This window comes from Lissotriton vulgaris, chromosome 12 (genome assembly GCF_964263255.1).
Source record: "Lissotriton vulgaris chromosome 12, aLisVul1.2, whole genome shotgun sequence".
In the NCBI taxonomy this organism is placed as follows: Eukaryota; Metazoa; Chordata; class Amphibia; order Caudata; family Salamandridae; genus Lissotriton; species Lissotriton vulgaris.
Genome location: NC_141700.1, coordinates 307,622,046 through 307,642,805, shown reverse-complemented (window position 1 = coordinate 307,642,805; position 20,760 = coordinate 307,622,046).

The window sequence follows — 20,760 nt, the reverse complement described above, 5'->3', positions numbered from 1 at the left end:
CACCTTTCAATGTGCAGGCAGCAACCGCCTTGCCCTTCAAAGAGGCCCAGAGATTCCCCTGCATGCGGGTGTAGTGAGTGTCTGGATGTTCCATCCAACCATACCCCACATATCTGTTTCTGGTTGTGCTAGAGTATGACATGACCCTAAATCTCACAGATACTGCTCTTAATGATTGATAAAAGCTCTTGTTTACACATCAGCCTCGCCTACCTCCAGGTCCTGTATTATCTCATCACAAAGGATGAAGTTCCTTTCAGAGTTGGGAAATGGGAGAATTTCAGATTCATCCAAAGCTTGCAAGTTACACAGTGCCTCAGGAGTTAGTAGATGTCCTTCCTGGGTTATGGCTTCTTTTAACACAAGTGAAGATATACATTGTTTTTTCAGTCAAGTAGTTAATTAATTTTCGCTGACTTCCATGTGTAAGTTAACACAGCAGCCATTTCACTTTATTAGTTCTTCCTTCGTGATTGCAAATTCAGTATCATTAATTATGTAATCGGAAATAATCCACTGTCCGTATGTGGAGGTCAGAAATTATTGATTACCATGTTGATCGAAAAGTACAATGATCTGATTAATACACTAATATGTATTTTGTGCTGTTCACCATTTGTTGAAAGTAGGTGGAGCAATGGAAAAAAACGACTATGCGTTTGTGCACAGCAGATCACAACGATGGCTCAGCATCAACACATTTGCATATTCTCCTTTGCTAGTCTAATGACCTTTATTTCCTTTCTATGGGCTACAGAAGTATTCCAACGCTGAGTTTGATGGAGATATTCGTCATCGAAACTCTGAGTGCACCAACTTTATGTTCTGGAAAAGCACCGGAAGACACCTTAACATTTATAATGTTAACAATCTACAGCATATAGAAAATGCCTTTATTCTTTGCAATGAGCGGCTCTTTGTCTGTGTGGCACTGCTGTGAGCTCATATAATCAAGGAGAAACAAATGTGTGGCTGGCACAGGCCACAGCAGCTCCCTGGGATGAAAGTTTTTGTCATTATGTCTTTGTATGAGAGAGTGTACATAATACATTGTTAGCCAATCACCTACGTGAAATAACCTATGTTAAATGAAACTTTGACAGATCCAAGAAAGTATGGCTGACAAGGCTCAACAAAACAACTCTACGCCTCTGTCAAAATCCCTTCATGTGTATTGCTTATTTGACTTTAGTCTGTTGATGACATAAGCTTGAACCTAAAAAGCAACTCATCAAGCCTGAAATGGCATGTCAATTAAGTGATCTAGGAAGTGGTGCATCTTTTGATAAGAGTTTATGATACAATGAGTAGTGACTTTGGGTCTGATTTATATCTTGGCGAATGCTGACAGACTGTCGAATATCCATGGTCCACCCGTCTGCTGCCGGGATCTATATGTTGCTAGTTTGACAGACCAAAGTTCGTCAGGGCCCTGCCATCTATGTCACATGCAGACTCCTCAACTGATGGAGTAAAGTCCCAAAAAGTGACAGAAAGTGGCATAACAGTCACAACTCTGCCCTTACAATCAAGATATTGCTTTCCGTCTGTATTACCATGGCGGACAATTCTCCACACCTCAGCTGACGGTGTCCCTCCAATAAAAGGGGATAAGCAGCCCCTACAAACCTTTTACATTGTTCAAAGCACAATGAACCTTCTATTGGGAGGTGCAGCATGCCGATGACTACCCACAATCATAGGAGGCATCTACACATAAATGTATGTATTAAGACCAGTCCACATTACTGTGGTCATGAAGATACGTGTTTTTTCAGTTACTATTCACCAGAACATGCAAAAAAAGCTCTCTATTGTTCTGTGCATGTCCTGAAAAATCGGTAAACTCCAAAGAACTTTCAATCGAAATGTAGTGTGGGTATTTGCCTATACACTCTGGCACATCAAGTTCAATTGAAGCAATGTTTTTGTGTCATTATTGGTTATCAGGAAATTACTGCATGGTGGGATGCTAGTGTAGCTGGCAACATTACCTTCCCATAATAATAGGAACAAATCTTGAGTGAAACCTAAATATGATAGACTCCCACAATTGCAAATGTATGTCATATACACCTGACCTTACATTTGTTCTAGCAATAGCTCCCATGAAATAAAAAAGTTAAATACCTCTCAACACTTATATATGGATGCAGTTCAGTGTAAGATAGATATTGTCTATATTCCAAATTCATATCCTCTTCTGAAGGCTAAGCAAAATAAATGCTCGTCATCACCTCTCCTGGCATCTCAACATGCCTGTCATTTGTCAGAAGTATTGATCCTTTACCAATGTAATTCTAGGACAAAAATGTATGTTACAGTATTTGTGCTAACACCTATCACAAATATCAGAATTACACTTAAATGTCCTTTATATAATTGGAAAATAGCCCTCTTTGAAGTGTCACCCCAAACTTTTTGTCTTCCTCCTCCTCTTTTTCTGACCTAGAGTTTTATATAGCGCAGACTTGATCCAAATCGAATATCAGATCACTTTACATAGCACCATTGCATTACATGAGGACACATACATTTTTGTTAGGCATGGGGAGTTTAAGGACTTCATTTATGAGAAATGACGCATCGCTGCATGAAAGCAGCAATGCGTCACTTCTCAGTGTGCACTCCTTGCGACATACCGGATGTGTCATATTTACTGTATGACACATCATGTCGCAAGGAGTTACAGATACGTCAGTATTTCTGACGTATCTGTATGGGGCAAAAGTGACGCATTGCTGGAGTGTGTCAAAAAAGTGACGCAACTCCAGCAATGCGTCCTTTCACATGGGGCAAGCCCCATGTGAGAGGGCCTGTGTCAGTCTTACGCCTGCTGTGAGGCGGGCGTAAGATTTTGACGCAACAGCGTCCTAGAAGTGACGCAGTGAAATCTCATCGATTTCACTGCATCACTTCTACGAGGCTTTTTGCGGGGGGAACGCCCCCCTGCATACATTCTACCTGACGCAGGTATAATGTAGCGCAGGGGTTTACAAAGTGACGCATCTGCTTAGATGCGTCACTTTGTAAATAGTGCGCAACCGGAGGCATGTTTTATGCCGCCGATGCCTCACAAAAAGTGATGCATCGGAAAGTGCAAAACTGAAGCAAGGCCTCATAAATGAGGCCCTAAGGGATTTTCCCAGAATCGCAAGATGTTCAGCGTCATTGCAGAGACTCGAACCCAATTCCCCAGAGTCAAGACCAACCGCCCTAGCTGTTAGGCCAACTCCTCTCCCCAGTTTATGTTGGCTTTAGGACTCTGAGCACTCTTCCACTACTAACCAGTGCTAAAGCGCATGTGCTCTCTTCTCTAAACATAGTATAATTGGCTTACACCTGTTTGGCATATTTAATTTACTTGTACATTCCTTGTAAAGTGGTATACCATGTACCCAGGGCCTGTAAATAAATGCTACTAGTGGGCCTGCAGAACTGATTTTGCCACCCACCCAAGTAGCCTTTTAAACCTGTCTCAGGCCTGCCATTGCAAGGTCTGTGGGTTCGACGTAGCATTTAGAACCACTATCCAGGCCTTAAACTCTTCTTTTATTACTGATAAGTCGCCCCTAAGGTAGACCCTATGTATCCCCAAGGACAGGGTGCTGTGAAGGTAAAAAGTAGGACATTCTATTTTATGTTTTGCATGATCCTAGTGGTGACAAAAATCCGAATTTATTTTCACTACTCCGAGGCCTACCTCTCAATTTGGATAGCATTGGGAATTCCTTAATACCCTTTAAACTGAAATTCCTGAATAGAAAGGAGTAGATGCAGTCCTTGCCAGCTTAAGAACCCTTTTGTAGATCTTGGTCACATGTTGGTTTATATTACTTTATTGTTTGATTAATTAAATAATTACAATCCATGTGAAAGAGAAAAGGTTAAAACATTATTCAAACAGTTTTCATTGTACTGAACCCAGGTGCTCTGAAAAATAAGCAATAATCAAAAATAGAATGGACACTGGTATCTACAAAACCTTTGGTTTGTATTCGAAAACCCTCATAGACATCCTGGTTTGATCGTTGCGGTGTATCTTTTTTCTGCCCCCTCAGGAGTCATGGCATATTCATAGGGTAGTCGATTAATGTGCTGAATGCCTGCCTCACCCAAGGCTACCTCCGGTACAGGTAGAAGTGTCCAGGAATAATGGAAAAGGATAAAAAGTGGGATACAAACAGTGTCTCACCTAAGAGTTTATTTATTTAAAAAAGGGGTGTAGGCACTATTAATAAAAAGAATTGCGATATGATGGTAATCGTGTTACTGGATTACCGCATGTCTTGAAAAATGTGTCCTCTTCCCTCCACTTTGATATAAAGCTCTGAAAAATAAGACAGTACAATTATTAGGTAAAAGCTCTAATCAAGAGCAGGATGACCTTCGCTTGGGTGCAAGCACGAGGTGGCATTATGTTAATGAGTATATTCAATAAAAGTAAGGATCCCTTAAAAAAAAACAATTAAACCACAGAACTGGAAAAAGCGTGACCTAGCACAGCGGGGAGAACATTTTTGTGGACCAGTGAGAAGTCAAGGGGACTAGAACAGCTTGCGGACTCAGTACTGTTCCGTCCAACAGGACAACCATTGTATGCTAAATGTGTTCCCTACGTCGAGTTTGACTTGATCTTTATTAAGCCACCCCAAGTTTAATGTGGAATCTAAAAGTGCAAGGAACAATAGCAGGGCGTTGGGGTTACATCTTTTACTCGGCTACACAGCTTATAGTTTCGTAGTCCCTATGGCAAGGCTCTGCTATTATCAGTGGGTGCAAACTTCTAATGTAAAAGATGCATTCAAGTTCAATTTTTTAAAGCTGATCCAGTGGGCACCGATTTATGTGTAAAGTTCTGAGTTATGGTGAACAGTCAAAAAACATTGGTGGTGCACAGCTAAGGCTCGAGTTTGGCCTACAGAAGCAGCAAATCGCACGCAAAGGTGCATATGTAAAATGCTGGCACAAAGTAAAGAATGTGGAAACAGACTCTCTGAATGCCCACCTTTGGAAAGAACTGGAAACAAATAAAGACTCCCTTGCAATGGACTACCTCCAAGCTGCCATAAATTCCCTTGTGCTAAGAGATCTTTGGAACGCGAGTTGTACACACAACTGTTTTAAGCGTCTTGTTAATAAATCTGTGAAAATAATTTCCTTGGAAGAGGATAAAACAGCGCTAACCAAGAGGTCTCACGGGTGGTTTGTGATTCAAGGCTACATCAGCCCCTCACCACAGCCATACCTTAGCACCGGCTTCTCAAGGAAGGCGAAGGAAGACTTTTTGAGGTTGAGGATGGGGGTAATACCATCTCAACCACATCTCCCCCCCTGGATGCGCCTGGGCTGCAATCCCAAGTGTAGGCTTTGTGAAAACGATAAGGACGAAGCTCTAGATAGTATCCGAAAGAGCTTACTAATAAAGTTTTGGAATCAGAGACGTGTGCGAACTCGCAGACAAGCTCTGTTGATGTGCTTTAAGGGAGAAGACATCCAACTAGCTTGCAGGCTAGTGCGCTTTATGAAATTAGTCAACACGGCCCTGCGGTTAATAATTAAATTTGATTTACTGCGAATGGCTTTTGCACTTCAAGTCTATTCTCCTCTGATAACCAAAGTCACAATTGATCGTAAAATACCTTCTTTTCTAAATGCATAGTACTGTACCACCCGCACGGTTCTTCTTTTACCTTTTTAAATTTTGCCAAATGTTTAATATGTTTTTCTAAAGGTTTATTCATGTACTTTTCTCCTTCTTCTTTTTATTGCCTAATTGTAAAGATTTTAATTCATCATGCAATAAAGATTATTATTATTATTATCCATTGGTGGTGCATCTTTTTCTCAGCCACACAACTTAAAATGCCATGGTCCCTTTGGCAAGGTCAAACTGTTTTCACAGGAGCACAGACTTCTAATTTAAAAGATGAGTTCAAATTCTATTTTGAGAAGCTGAGCCAGGGGATACCAAATTACTGGTAAGTTGCTTCAAGGGTCTGCTGTTGACATGTCCACCAGTGATCATTTCCTCGTTTTGACACAGGACCTGAGATTTCAGGTTGAACTTGCGGTATGCAAGATATAGAAAGGTTATGAAACTGATGTTTAGGGCCATATTTTCCAGATTCTGATCCACAATAGTGCCCTGCCTACAACACCGGACTCCCAATCTGTTCCACTCGTGCCTCAGTTTTGATCTGATCAGGGTCATCAGTGCTGGGCAAAGGCATACAACATGACATACAACATGCTCCAGGGACTCGACTGATTCCCCACAGCCTGTGCACACAAGCTCCTATCCCAGTCTAAGTGCCAGGAATCTATGTTTTAAGGAAAAAGGGTATGTACAGGCTTTTATGATGGAAGAGAGGCCACCTGGTAGGAGTTGATTGCTGCCCATGCATGCTTACGTTAGGCAAGGAATACCTTGTAGGAACTGTGTGCCTTAAATTGTGAAACAATTTTTAGAAAGCACCTGCGCTTAACGGTTCGCAGTTTAAGAGGCCTAGCTATAATTGGATCTGTGCTGCAGATGCAGTTCTTGCCAGCTGAAGAACCTTTTTGTAGATCTTGGTCACATATTGGTTTAGTGTGGAGTTGAGCTTACCTAGGAAGATTTCAAGACCATACAACAAGGTGGGGCCAATTTTAGGTTGCACAACTATTGAAGCTAAATTGAAGAGCCAGGGCTTTCATAGCGGACATTACGATGCTTGACAAAAGTGCCCCTAGAATTAATGGTAATCCCCAGGTATTTATATGATTTTCCTCCTTTGAGTTCAGAGTTGCTGTATGACCAGCCGCCACCTCTGTAGCATTTCCTGCCAAATATGACTGCTTGGATTTTCTTTCAATTTACCTCCAGGTTGTTCATGGTGGTGTAACAGTGTAATTTATTTAGCAGTCGTTGCAACCTGACTCGTGAGGCTGAAGAGGGCAAGGTCATCGGCATACAAGAGGTTGCTGAAGTGGACGCCACCAATCTTGTGGGAGTGGCTATTTATTGCATCACATTCTGCTGAGAGGTCACCATGAACCGGTTGAAAAGCAGTGGGGCTAGCACACATCTCTGTTTGACTCCCCTCGACGTCGGTATTTTTCCAAATAGTTGTGAGCCGATGCCGAGTTTAACTTGGATCCAGGTGTCAGTGTGTAGTTGAACTATTGCATCTAGAAGTGCAGCTGTGATTCCCCATTTCGCTAGCTTGACCCAAAGGGCTCCCTGGAACCCGGTCGAAAGCTTCTTTGAAATCTACGAAACAGCAGGAAAGCTCATTGGAGGAGACAATTGCATTGTCAATGAGTGTTGATAGAGCTAGTAAATTCGACGTAGTACCTGAATTTGCTGCAAACCCTGTTTATTTTTTTGGAATCCACCCTTACGAGTCAGCTCTTCAAGTAAAAGGCTCGCAAAGTGCTTCCCCTCATTATCCAATAAGCTTATCAGCCTGTGGTTGTTTGGGGATGAAAGGGAGCAAGACTTATAGATTAGATGGATGATTGCCCCATGTCAAGAGTCAGGTATGATTGAGCTCTGAATGGTCTGTTTTGACCAAAAGGGGTATTTAATTTAAACAGGGACTGTGGCAGGCCGTTTGGGCCTGGTGCTCCATATGATCTTGCTTTGTTTAGTATTTTGTCCAGACTTGTTTGAGTGATAGATATTTTGTCCCTTTGCTTATGGTGCATTTCTTGCAGGTAATCCAGGCACTCCTTGGGGGCGGCTTTAGTTTGTGTGAAGTTGTTGATCAATGTGTGTTCATCTCTGGCGTCAGCCTGAAAATAGCCAAACAAGAATGTTGCACATTTGTGCTCTGCGATGTTAGTGCCCCCCTGGTAGGAATTTCTGTTGATTTGCCTTTTTACTAGCGCCCTTTAGGCCCGATTCACAGAACTAACTTAAGACAAAATCCAAAACTTACTTACTACCATTTTGGTATTTACAGAACGCACTTACTCATTTTGATATTCACGGAAGGGACTTACTCATTTTGGTATTCACAGAAGGCAATTTCTCATCAATGAGTAAGTGCCTTCTATGAATACCAAAATGAGTAAGTGCCTTCGGTGAATACTAAAATAAGTAAGTGTCTTCTGTGAATACCAAAATGGTAGTAGGCTCCGGATTTTGTCTTAACTTAGTTCTGTGAATCTGGCCCAGAATTTTCTTGAGTTCTGGCTTATGCTTCTCAGGTAGAAATCACCCCTACTTCAAATGCACCCCTGGCTAAAAGTACTGGGTCTCTGATCCTACCAAGACAATATACTACTAGACCGTTGTGCTATAAGGATTGCCACATTGCCTGTCTGCTGCCGTGATGGAACTGCTTTCTGCTTTGCTGAGCTGCCCTGCTGAGGACAAGGTCTCGACCCATCTCACTTGAACCCAGAGTAAGGCAAGGGCTGGCTGGCTTGCCCCCTGTTCTGAAGTCTCAAGGCCATCACAGGCTTCCTTCAACTCTTCAGCAGCGCTGGGACTATGCCAACTGTGAGTCCTGGCCTGCCAAGTGGTGCCAGTCCACACCTTGGCCCTTGAAAGTTGATTTTGGTGGTCAAGAACCATTAAAATCGACCCAGTGATGGTTTTGCATCAATCAGAACTAACACATTGACTTTCGACGCCAACTCATAAGTCGATAGACAACTTTGTCTTGATGGACTGCGAGGCTCACAATGAGGGACAGCATGGTTCGATGATGATGCAGCACTTGCATCGTACAGAGTTTCAATGCGAAGCCTTAATCGACTGCCCAGATCAGTGCTAATGCTTTGTCTCCATCCACAGGATCGATGATGACGTGGCACCTCCTTGACTCCTTCTATTGAGACTTTAACGTTGACGCTTGCTCCATCCAAGGTGCTTTGTCAGCGTCATCCAAGGTGCTTTGTCAGCGTCAGCTGCCTGAGACCTGTAGTCATTATGCCCTCCACCTTGGCCGGCCTAACTTTGGATTTACCCCGGTCTAGCAAAACCTCAAGTAACCTTATAAAGTTCTAAGCACTATTTTTGGTTTCTTCTTTAAAAATTCATAACCCCAGCTCTACTTATTAGATGTTTGTTGCATTGGTCTTGATTTTCTCATAAGAATCTTCTCAATGTTTCTAAACCTGTGTGGAGTATTTTTGTGGCGTTTTCATTGTGTTAATGTGAGTGCATGTTGCACAAATACTTTACACATTGCCTCTAAAGATAAGCCTGGCTGCTCTGTAACAAGCGCCCAGAGGGGTGAGAACAGATTATCTTTTAGTTTTCTATCTAGTTTACCCTGACTTAGATTGTGGTCCCTACTTGGATTGCCACTTCTGTTAGCAGGACTTAACGAAAATGAGATGCAAGGTAAGTGTTCCCGTGCAAAAACTGCTGCTAACCCCAGTTTGCGATATTTACAAGGAATTTCTTGTATGGTACAAAACCAAAAGAACTGCCTCTAACTCCAGTTAGAGGCAGTTTTTTAAGACCAGAAAATATCTGGTCTTCAAAATGGTGCAAACACTTGGGGCTTCATCGCAGAAGGTTTTGGTGCTGGACAGCGCTGCAAGAAATGTTGCTGTGCTGCTCTACGACAAAACTACAGGGCAGGAATGTGCACCACCAATAAGATAGGGCACATTCATGGGCCTCATTCATGAAAAGTGTTGCATTGCTGTGACAAAACAGCGTTACAACAATTTTCACTACGCCCTACTTGCAACACCATGGATGGCTGTATTCACTGTACAGCGCTCCATGTTGCAATTAATGACAGATTTGTATGGAATCCTGACTAATCTGTCAGCGCTAAAGTCACACATTGCTGCAGTTGTGTCACAAGCATGTCCAACTCCAGCAATGCATGAGGCCAGCCTATCCCTGTGGCACTGCGTCACCCTTACGCCTGCCCCAAGGCAGGTTTAAGGTACTGATGCAGTGGCGTCCTACAATTGTTGCTATGAAATCTGATGGATTTCAATGTGCCACTCCTATGATGCCTTGTTGTGTGGGAGTGCCCACCCTGCATACATCATACCTGATGCAGGTATAATGTGGCACAGGGCTTCACAAGCTCACTCATAAGCCAAAAAGAGTCACTCTGCAAATATGGCACAACAAGGTGCAAGAATCATGCTATAAGAATGTCAAGAAAATGACGCACTGGCGGGGTAAAACTGTCAGAAGGGGCTCATGAACAAGCCTCCTTGTCTTTTTCCCCCACGTTGGCGAACAATTGCTGCTTGAGTCCGATGTTGGCGAGGTTTCCCAGGGGGGGACTGGTGTTCTGGTCACTGGAGTTGTCCAGGTGGAACTTGATGTCTCTGAGTAGGATGTAGTTGGTGGATGAGAGAACCTGGGGTGCAATGAGGTCTACAATGGCATCAGTGAGGGAGGTTCATGGCCTGGTGGGCCTGTAGTTGAGGGTGCCGCGGAGGGTGGCATTGGTCCGGATCTGGAAGTGGAGGTGTTCCATGGTCACCGTTAGACCGTTGGAGTGCATGGTAAGTCAGAGTGTCCTTTTGTATATGATGGCAATGCCTCCTCCTGGACGGTCAGGTGGTCCTTGCGGTTGATTGTGTAGCTGTCATGGATGGCGATGGGGATGTCTGGTCTGGAGAAGAGGTTGGTTCAGTTTTCCGTGAAGAAGACGATGTCTGAAGAGGTGGCGTTGAGGAGGTCCCAGTTGTTTGTGGCATATTTGTGGAGAGACCGCTTGTTAAGGAGCATGCAGTTGAGCCGGTGGGGTGCGCTGTTAGTTGGCTAGGTGGCAGGAGACGCTGCTGTGCTAATGTGGCTGGAGGAAAACATCCATTACAATGCAGTCATTACAATGCACTACCATTACAAAGCAGTCATTACAATGCAACTGCATTAACATTGCATGCCATTACAACGCATGTCACAACGCTTGTCACTACAACAAATGTCATTACAACGCATACCATTACAATGCATGCCATTACAATGAATTATAAGGTAAGTAATGGAGAATGTTTTAGTTTTAGGGTGGGTATGGGTTTTGGGGTACATGACAATAGTAATTTTTACCCCTAACCTATCCAACACTTACCCTACTGTTGCAATCACTGGAGCGGGAATAGTATTTTTTACCCCTACACTATCCAACACTTATCCTACTTTTTTCCTAAAAGTATTATGCGTTGTAATGGTATGTGTTGTAATGGTATGCATTATAATGGAATGCGTTGTAATGGTAGTTTTATAAAATGCTTTGTAATGGCATGTGTTGTGAAATCATGCGATGTAATGGTAGTGTGATGTAAAAACGTGTTGTAAAAGCATGCGTTGTAATTGTTTGCGTTGTAACCTCATATATTCGTGGCAGGAGGTGCATTTGCACTTTTGACAGGCACAGGGTACAAGTGTATTCTTTGCTAATGCTAGATGGCAGGTGGTGTCCAGGCTTGAGGGTGCTGGCATTGTAGCAGTGGAGTGTCCAATAGGCAGGGTCCCTGTTGCTTGGCAGAGTCCAGGGGCAGACGGATGCAGACATGCTTGCCTGTGGCTTCCCTTTGGCACACCAGTAGCACGCCTGCTGAGCACGGCCACACAGCGTCTGCCATTAAGTAGTGCTGCAGGGGGGCTGGACAGCTCAGAGGCGGGAAAGATGGGAAAGGACACTGGAGGGGCAGGAACGCGAGGGATTGCCGTGGCAATGAGGGAGAGGATAGGGAGAAAGGAACTGCAGAAAAGCACAGGAAAAACAAAGCCAAACAAAGCAAAGATAAAAACAAAATAGAAAAAGGTAGGGAAGCAACGGAGAAGAGAACTAAGATGAACAGGAACAGCAGAAAAGAGGAACAAGAGGGCAGTCATGCTGCAGAGCAGTGACACTCTACCACTAGACCACCAGAGATGAGGAGCAGGCAGGAGCCTGTGGGTGGAGGAGGAACTCACAAACAAGATCTCTGGGTCAGAGGAACCAGCACTCCTCACAGTCTGGCTTCCGAGCAAAACACAGCACTGAGACCGCCCTCATCGCAGCAACAGACGACATTCGAACTCTACTGGACAATGGAGACACTGTCGCCCTCATCCTCCTCGACCTCTCCGCAGCCTTTGACACAGTCTGCCATAGCACCCTTCTACAGCGCCTCAGAAACATCGGAATCCAAGGAAAAGCACTGGAATGGATCACCTCGTTCCTCACCGGAAGAACCCAGAAAGTCCGCCTCCCAACATTCAAGTCAGAGGCCACTGAAGTCATCTGCGGCGTACCACAAGGATCTTCACTCAGCCCCACCCTTTTCAACGTATACATGAGCCCCCTCGCGGCCATCGCCCGCCAACACAACCTCAACATCATCTCCTACGCGGATGACACTCAACTGATCCTATCACTCACCAATGACCCTAGCACCGCCAAAACTAACCTACACGAAGGAATGAAAGAAGTAGCCGAATGGATGAAACACAGCCGTCTGAAACTGAACTCTGATAAAACAGAAGTCCTCATCTTAGGTACCTCCCCCTCCGCATGGGACGACTCTTGGTGGCCAGAAGCCCTTGGAAAAGCACCCATCCCGACAGACCACGCACAGAACCTGGGCGTCATCCTGGATTCCTCACTTTCAATGAACAGACAAGTCAACGCCGTCTCCTCATCCTGCTTCAACATTCTTCGCATGCTCAAAAAAACATTCCGTTGGATCCCCACCGAAACTAGGAAAACGGTCACCCACGCTCTGGTCACGAGCCGACTGGACTATGGAAACACCCTCTACGCCGGGACTACCGCTAAACTCCAGAAAAAACTCCAACGAATCCAAAACGCCTCAGCCAGGCTCATATTAGACATCCCGCGTAAAGAACATATCTCTGGTCACCTGAAAAACCTCCACTGGCTTCCCGTCAATAAGAGGATCACTTTCCGGCTCCTAACCCACGCACACAAAGCACTCCACGAAATCGGACCAGAATGCCTAAACACACGACTGTCCTTCTATACCCCCTCCCGCCAGCTTCGCTCTTCCAACCAAGCCCTTGCCACTGTACCTCGCATCAACAAGACCACCATGGGAGGTCGATCCTTCTCCTACCTGGCAGCTAAAACCTGGAACTCACTTCCCACCTACCTTCGCCTTACCCAGAACCACCTAGCATTCAGAAAGCAACTTAAAACGTGGATATTTGACAAGTAATTCCCCACCCCTCCTTAAGCGCCTTGAGACCCTCTGGGTATGTAGAGCGCTATATAAATCCTTTGACTTGACTTGACTTGACTTGACCTCCCTACGTTGGTGCGCAGGAGCACCTCTACTGTTCACAGCTCCAAAGCACACCAGGTGGACTTCTCACACAGGTCAGGAACGTGTCCCCATGCGACCTGCCAGACTTCACCACCAGGTAAGGACGATTGCCCACACCTCAATGTCGACCACCAGGGCCCACCAACTCAACAGCACCTCTGCCTCCCACTGCGGGTCCCAGAAGCCGGCCGAGCGAGGCCTCCGGGCCCCAGGGACTGTCCACGCTTTCAAGGTTTTGGATACCATGGTTTTGCAAGGAGTGTGCAATGAAAAATTATGCATCACTGGTTTTGCCAGAGATGCGCCTGTTTTCATAAATGTAGTCCTGAATTACATCTTTCCCTGGGACTCTGGCTTGTCATCCTGACTATTGGGAGGTTTGGGGGGTTGTTTACCTGTCCGTGACTTTGCCTTGGCTGCTCCATTCTGCATTCCATTGGTTTTATTTCCTTTTTTTCATAGGAGGTAGATTTCTAGGCTTTTTTGGCTATGGAGGAAAAAAAAGTCATGTTGTGCTGACTAACTTGAGTTGTTTGCCTGCAAATTGGCCTTTCCTCAGTTTTCGCCTGTTAATGCCAGAATTGGTATCGCCTTCATGCTAGTGTTAGGGGCAGTTTTCACCGCCGCTACCTGAAACTATCACCATGTAGCGACGTATTTTGAACAAATCGCTGACAGGGCAATAGTGTTGGTGATAGGCCTTATTTGGAAAACTGCCTCTAACTAACTCTAACGCTAGTTATCAGCAGTTGTTGTACATATGCCCCCCGATTTCTAACATTGGTGATCAACTTCGAGGATAGGACTTGTGTTTGGGCAATACCATATAGTAATTCAGTGTTGACTACTACTCTATACTAAAGACCTTTACACATTTTAAATTCTCTTTTTTCTCTCAATTGGTCAATTTTCTAAATTGAACTCCTACTTATCTTCAACAACTTGGGACTCCTTTTTTTGTCACACCTACCTTGTCTGGACGGAAATAGATCCTATACTATGGAAGAATTGAGGGGGTTCTGCAAGAAGAGGGGGCTGCCTGTGAAGAGAGGATCCACTAGTTTGGACCTAAAGCAGGCCATACATGCATTTGAGCTCATAAGCAGGGGTGGAGCATTAACAGAGAACTCTGGGGGGAACTCTGAGAAGGAAGGCCACTTTGGAATTCCAAAGAATTCAAAGCTCAGGTACTACCTGAGGGATGATAACCAAAGAATGTACAAAGTTCCCCAGAAGTATTGTCCTCAATCTGTCCCTCCTTGTTGTTAAACTACCTGAAGGATCCCAAACCATAGTACAAAGAGGGCAGTGGAACTAAGAAAGAGGAGAGGAAACATGACTGGGCAAAGGCTCCAGTAGAGAGAGGGGATCCCACAGAGATGGAGTCCCCTGCTGGATCCATTGTAGGAAGAAGTGTCTTCCTACAATGGTCTAGAGTCTAGCTGAGATGATGGCACGAAAACTACTGTGTACAGTGTGAAAGACGGAGTCCACATACTCAGAGCTTTGTGCCTGACTTCAAGGTGGGGGAAGACACAGACAGGTGGGATTGCAGAGCTGGTATATAGAGCCATATTCCTGGTGATGTGAGGGATGCCCTACTGGCCATAGAGAAGATGGACAGGCTGAGGTATTTCTTCATGAATGAGACCCTTGTAAAAGTTATGGTTTCACCCCAGAAGAGTGTAGGTTGAGATTCAGGGCCAGTTGGAAACTGTCTTACCGGTCATTGAATGATTTTGTGGGGAATTTCGCAAGGCACTGGATGGTTGGGTAGAGGGTAGCATGGTCAACACTTTTGAGGGGCTGTACAATTTGATTGCCAGAGAGCACTTGTTCAGTCATTGTTTTCCAGAGCTACCCCAACACCTGGTTGCTAGTACATTCTCTGATCCCAGGGAATTTGCAAAGGAGGCAGACATCTGGGTGAGTACCAGAGTGTTTGAGAAGGTATTTGAGAGTAATCCTAAAAAAGGTGGTTCAGGTTTCCTTCAACAGAGTGAGAGGGAGATACGCAGTGACCCAGACAGGTCCCAGTATAGTGGGGGGGTAGAAAGGATCCCATGTCCCTTCTAAGAGTAGGAGGAGAGGTGGAGATGGGCAGACGCCCTATTTCCCGTCCCAGAGCTTGGAATGTTCCCAGTCAGAGCACTAGCAGGGGGGGCTGGTCTGTACCAAGAGACCATCCAATGACAGAAAGCTGGGGGGTGGCTGCCACACGCGCCCTACCAGTTCTGTTCTTTTGGGGGGTACAACTCCACAGTGGAGGGTACAGAAACCCATCAATCAATCAGTGACACTTATAAAGCGCGCTACATACCCGTAGGGTCTCAAGGCGCTGGGGGGGGGGGGGGCGCTACTGCTTGAACAGCCAGGTCTTCAGCTTCTTCCTGAAGGAGAGGTGGTCTTGGGTCAGGCGCAGGTCGGGAGGGAGGGAGTTCCAGGTCTTGGCGGCCAGGTAGGAGAAGGACCTTCCTCCTGTGGTCGCTCTTCGGATGCGGGGGACGGCGGCGAGGGCGTGGTTGGCTGATCGGAGGTGGCGTTTGGGAGCGTAGAAGTTGACTCGGCTGTTGAGGTAGCTCGGGCCTTGGTCGTGTAGGGCTTTGTGTGCGTGGGTGAGGAGGCGGAAGGTGATTCTTTTGTTGACGGGGAGCCAGTGAAGGTCTCTCAGATGTCCGGAGATGTGGCTGGTTCGTGGGATGTCGAGGATGAGTCTGGCTGAGGCGTTCTGGATCCGCTGGAGTCTCTTCTGGAACTTGGCGGTGGTACCGGCGTAGAGGGCGTTGCCGTAGTCCAGTCGGCTGGTGACGAGGGCCTGGGTGACGGTCTTCCTGGTCTCGGTGGGGCTCCACCAGAAGATCTTCCGTAGCATGCGTAGGATGTTGAAGCACGCCGAGGAGACGTTGTTGACTTGCCTGGTCATGGAGAGGGAGGAGTCCAGGATGACGCCCAGGTTTCGTGCATGGTCTGTCGGTTTGGGTGCGGTGCCCAGGGCGGGAGGCCACCAGGAGTCGTCCCAGGCGGAGGGTGAGGAGCCCAGGATGAGGACCTCCGTCTTGTCCGAGTTCAGTTTCAGGCGGCTGGTCGTCATCCACTCGGCTACCTCTTTCATCCCTTCGTGCAGGTTGGCTCTGGCGGCGGCGGGGTCGTTGGTCAGGGAGAGGATCAGCTGGGTGTCGTCGGCGTAGGAGATTATGCTGAGGTTGTGTTTGCGTACGATGGCCGCGAGGGGGCTCATGTAGACGTTGAAGAGGGTGGGGCTCAGAGATGATCCTTGGGGGACGCCGCAGATGACTTCGGAGGCCTCTGACTTGTATGGTGGTAGGCGGACTCTCTGTGTTCTCCCGTCGAGGAAGGAGATGATCCATTCCAGCGCCTTGTCCTGGATGCCGATGTTGCTGAGGCGCCGTACTAAGGTGCGGTGGCAGACCGTGTCGAATGCCGCGGAGAGGTCTAGGAGGATGAGGGCCGCTGTTTCTCCATTGTCCATCAGGGCTCGGATGTCATCGGTGGCGGCGATGAGGGCGGTCTCGGTGCTGTGGTTGGCTCGGAAGCCGGACTGTGAGGGGTCGAGGGATCCGTTCGTCTCGAGGAAGGCGGCCATCTGCTTGTTGACGGTCTTCTCGATGACTTTGGCTGGAAACGGGAGGAGCGAGATGGGGCGGTAATTCTTGAGTTCGGTGGGGTCCGCTGTGGGTTTCTTGAGTAGAGCGCTGAGTTCGGCGTGCTTCCAGGTCTCGGGGAAGGTGGCGGTGTCGAAGGATGTGTTGATGATGTCTCGCAGGTGGGGTGCGATGACAGCGTCGGCCTTGTTGAAGACGTGGTGAGGGCAGGGGTCGGTCGGTGATCCGGAGTGGATGGAGTTCATCGTGCGGATGGTGTCTTCGGTGCTGATCGGGGTCCAGGCGTGGAGGGTGGTGGTGGGGGGTGGTTGTTCGGTCATGGTGTGCGTTGGTTGGTTGTTGAAGCTGTTGTGTATGTCCGCGATCTTGTTGTGGAAGTATGAAGCGAGGGAGTTGCAGAGGTCTTGCGATGGGGTGATGTCGTTGTTTCCTGCGCTGGGGTTGGAAAGCTCTTTCACGATGTTGAAGAGTTCCTTGTAGTTGTGTGCGTTGTTGTCCAACCGGTCCTTGAAAGCTGTTTTCTTGGCGGCGCGGATCAGCTGATGGTGTTTCCGGGTGGCAAGTTTGAAGGAGGTCCTGTTGTCCGGTGTCGGTTCCCTTCTCCAGACTTTCTCGAGGGCTCGGCAGTTCTTCTTGGAGCTCTTGAGTTCGTCGGTGAACCATGGGGCCTTCTTGCTGCCGGGTCTGCTAGGCTCATATGTTGGGTTAGTAGGTGGAAACAGTCCACAGAGAGGGGGGGGTCAAGTGGGTATGGGGTTGCCAGCTCTGAAATCAAAGCCTCCATGACTGACCCTGGTGAGGCCTCTAAGGCATGGGGACACCATGTACTGTCACAGGCATAGAGGGCTGGAGACCTGCACCTGGTAGACTCTTGCACAACACATCCAGAGTGTGGTTCCCTTGTGGGGATAATTGTACTCCCCTGGATGTCCTGACTTGCCAGGCACATGTTCAGCCTAAGAGTGCAGACCCTGAATTGAAGGACCAGGTTTAGGATATTACCTCTGAACTGGTGGGAGGGAGAGTGGAAAAAGGAGGTAAGACACATGGGGTTACTGCCCCACACTCTGATTAAACACAGAGGGCAGAGAGCCCTAAATGGCATCTGGTCTGTCTCCTACCCCTGACAGCTGTCAGTAGTCTCTGTTGGTTGCTGTCTCTGGGGACATAGTTTTCCATGATTTGGGGACAGAAGTCAGACCCAAAGGGTGGAATGGGCCACATCACTTTGCCTGCTATGGTTGTATTATCTCCGTACTGGGATGCATGTGTGTGCAAGATAAAGTTAGGTGCAGCACAGATGGGGTCCACAGGTAAGGACAATTATCCATGGATTAGCACAGAAGAGGAGGCCCACGGGTGCATAGACAGAGAGATCCTCAGGGTTCGGAGAGGCATAGAACTGGCAAGTGCCCCTGCTGTGGTGGCCCATGGCCCATGTTCTACCACCGTAAGCAGGGGGGTCTATCATGGTATTGATTAGTCTACCCTGGTTTTAGGCTGGATGTTGGTCCTGTTGGAAAAAAGGCCCTCTATGAAGGGTCACCTCAAACCTTTTGCCTTCCTCTTTTACTGACCTTGTTTTTGTGAGCACTCTACCACTGCTAAGCAGTGCTAAAGCGCATGCGCCCTCCTCTCTAAACATAGTATAATTGTTTTACACTTGTTTGCCATATAATTTACTTGTAAGTCCCTTGCAAAGTGGTATACTATATACCCAGGGCCTGAAAAAGTAATGCTACTTGTGGCCCGTCAGCACAGATTGTGCCACCTACCCAAGTTCCCTTTCAACCCTGTCTCAGGCCTGCCATTACAAGGCCTGCGTTTGTAGTTTGCGGCCACTTCTTCTTGGCAATTAAAACCACTTGCAAAGTCTCCAACATTACTTTTACTAAACATAAGTCACCCCTCAAGTAGGCCCTAGGTAGCTCTAAGGGCAGGGTGCTGTGTAAGTAAGAGGTAGGATATGTATTTTTAAGTTTTGCATGTCCCAGTAGTGACAAATACCCAAATTAGTGTGTCACTGCTGTAAAGCCTACTCCTCTCATAGGCTAGCATTGTGAATTCCTTAGGACACTTTTAAGCTGGAATCATTGATTAGAACTGATTAGCTGTATCATGTTGTATATCTTTGGAATGGTAATAATAAATCCTCTTTAATGGTAAAGGTGGATTTAGCATTGCTGTTTTGGAAGTGCCACTTTCAGAAAGAGGACATTTCACTGCACTTACTGCTCTGTGTGCCTTGCAACATGTCTCCAACATACATCTGGGATGGGTAACAGCTACACTTTGTGCTTTCTTTTTAGACAGCCATAAACGAAGGAATGGTGGGTGTGACAGAGAACTCATCTCCATTCATCTATATTCTGATAGCTCTTCCTGGGTAGGAAAAGGGAGGGGAGAGCTGACACACCTGAATTGGTGGTCCTGTGTCCCACACAAAGAGCTGATTACTCCCCATAGATATCCTGGTAGACAGGGCTGAAAGGGGCCCTCAGGACTTCAAATGACTGCTTTAAAGTAATTTCCACTTCAAAGGCACAGCTGGGTATAATGTAAGTGCTTACGTATGTTTTGAATGTAGTGATTCTGATTCAACAAGAATCAACTTTGAGCTTTGGACTTTTTTGGAAAATAAAAATCTTGCTACCACATCAAATGCGATATTATTCATCAACAATTTGGATGTTCCAGAGTACTACAATTACACTAACCTGTCCTGGTTTACTTACATAGTTGCAGAATTAATAACTGAGGGGTTCCCCATTTCCAAGGACAAGTCCCAAAACGCATATATCCTCATTAACACAGGACAGGCAAACAACCAGAATCCATACCCCCTTAAAACTTTGAACCATAACTGGGTATAAGTAATGGGGCTCTGATACTACCAAAAAAGTACACCACTGGACCTGTGAAGAGCTCTGTCAGGAGTAAAGACTGCTGTGCTACAAGGATTGCCGCTTTGTCTGACTGCTGCCCTGAAGGAACTGCTTTCAGCTTTGCTGAGCTGCCCTGCTTCCTGGTGATCGCTGCCCTACGGAGGACAAGGACTGGACCCAACTCACTTGAACTCATAGTGACTCCAAGGGCTTGATTGCTTTCCCCTTGTTCTGAAGTCTCAGGGTCATGAAAGACTTCCTTCAACTATCCAGCAGAACTGGGACTCTACCATATGGGAGTTCTGTCCTGCCAAGTGGTGAAAATCCAGTCTTGGGCCATTGAAAGGTGATTTCTGCTATCCAGAACCATCAAATTCGATGCAGTGATGGCTTTGCACCTATTGAAACCAACGCATTGCCCTTTGATGCTGGAGTAGGAGCCTATTGATAACATCACCTCGAAACACTGTGCGGTTCAACGAGGATGGACAGCGTGACTCGATGATGATGCATTGTAGGAGGGTGGACACCTGACTATGATTACCCCAGATTTCTTGCCTTGTGTTCAGCTGGTTTTCGACTTAGTTGGCCTGGTTCCCTGCTAATCAGGGCCCTAGGATATCTGCTCTCTCTGTAAAATGGACTCCATGCACCCTAGGTGCATAAACAATCTGGGACTGGACACCTTATCAGCCCCTGTACAGTGCACTATATGTGCCCAGGGCATAGGTGCATCCAAGGCCTACCAGGGGCTGCAGCATATCTTTTGCCACCCCTGGCTGGACCTTAAATTGACACAACTGGCTGTAATCACCCCTTGCTTAGATATAGTATACCTATATCTAAACCTATATCTGGACACATATATACCTATAAGTCACTCCTATGGCAGGCCTTAACAATCCTGGAGTTAGAGTGCTTGGTTTTATGTGAGATAGTGCTCTAGCATGAGCTGAGCCTGTCTGCAGCTGTCGGGATCAACTCCCTTAGCTGTTCCGGGATATTGC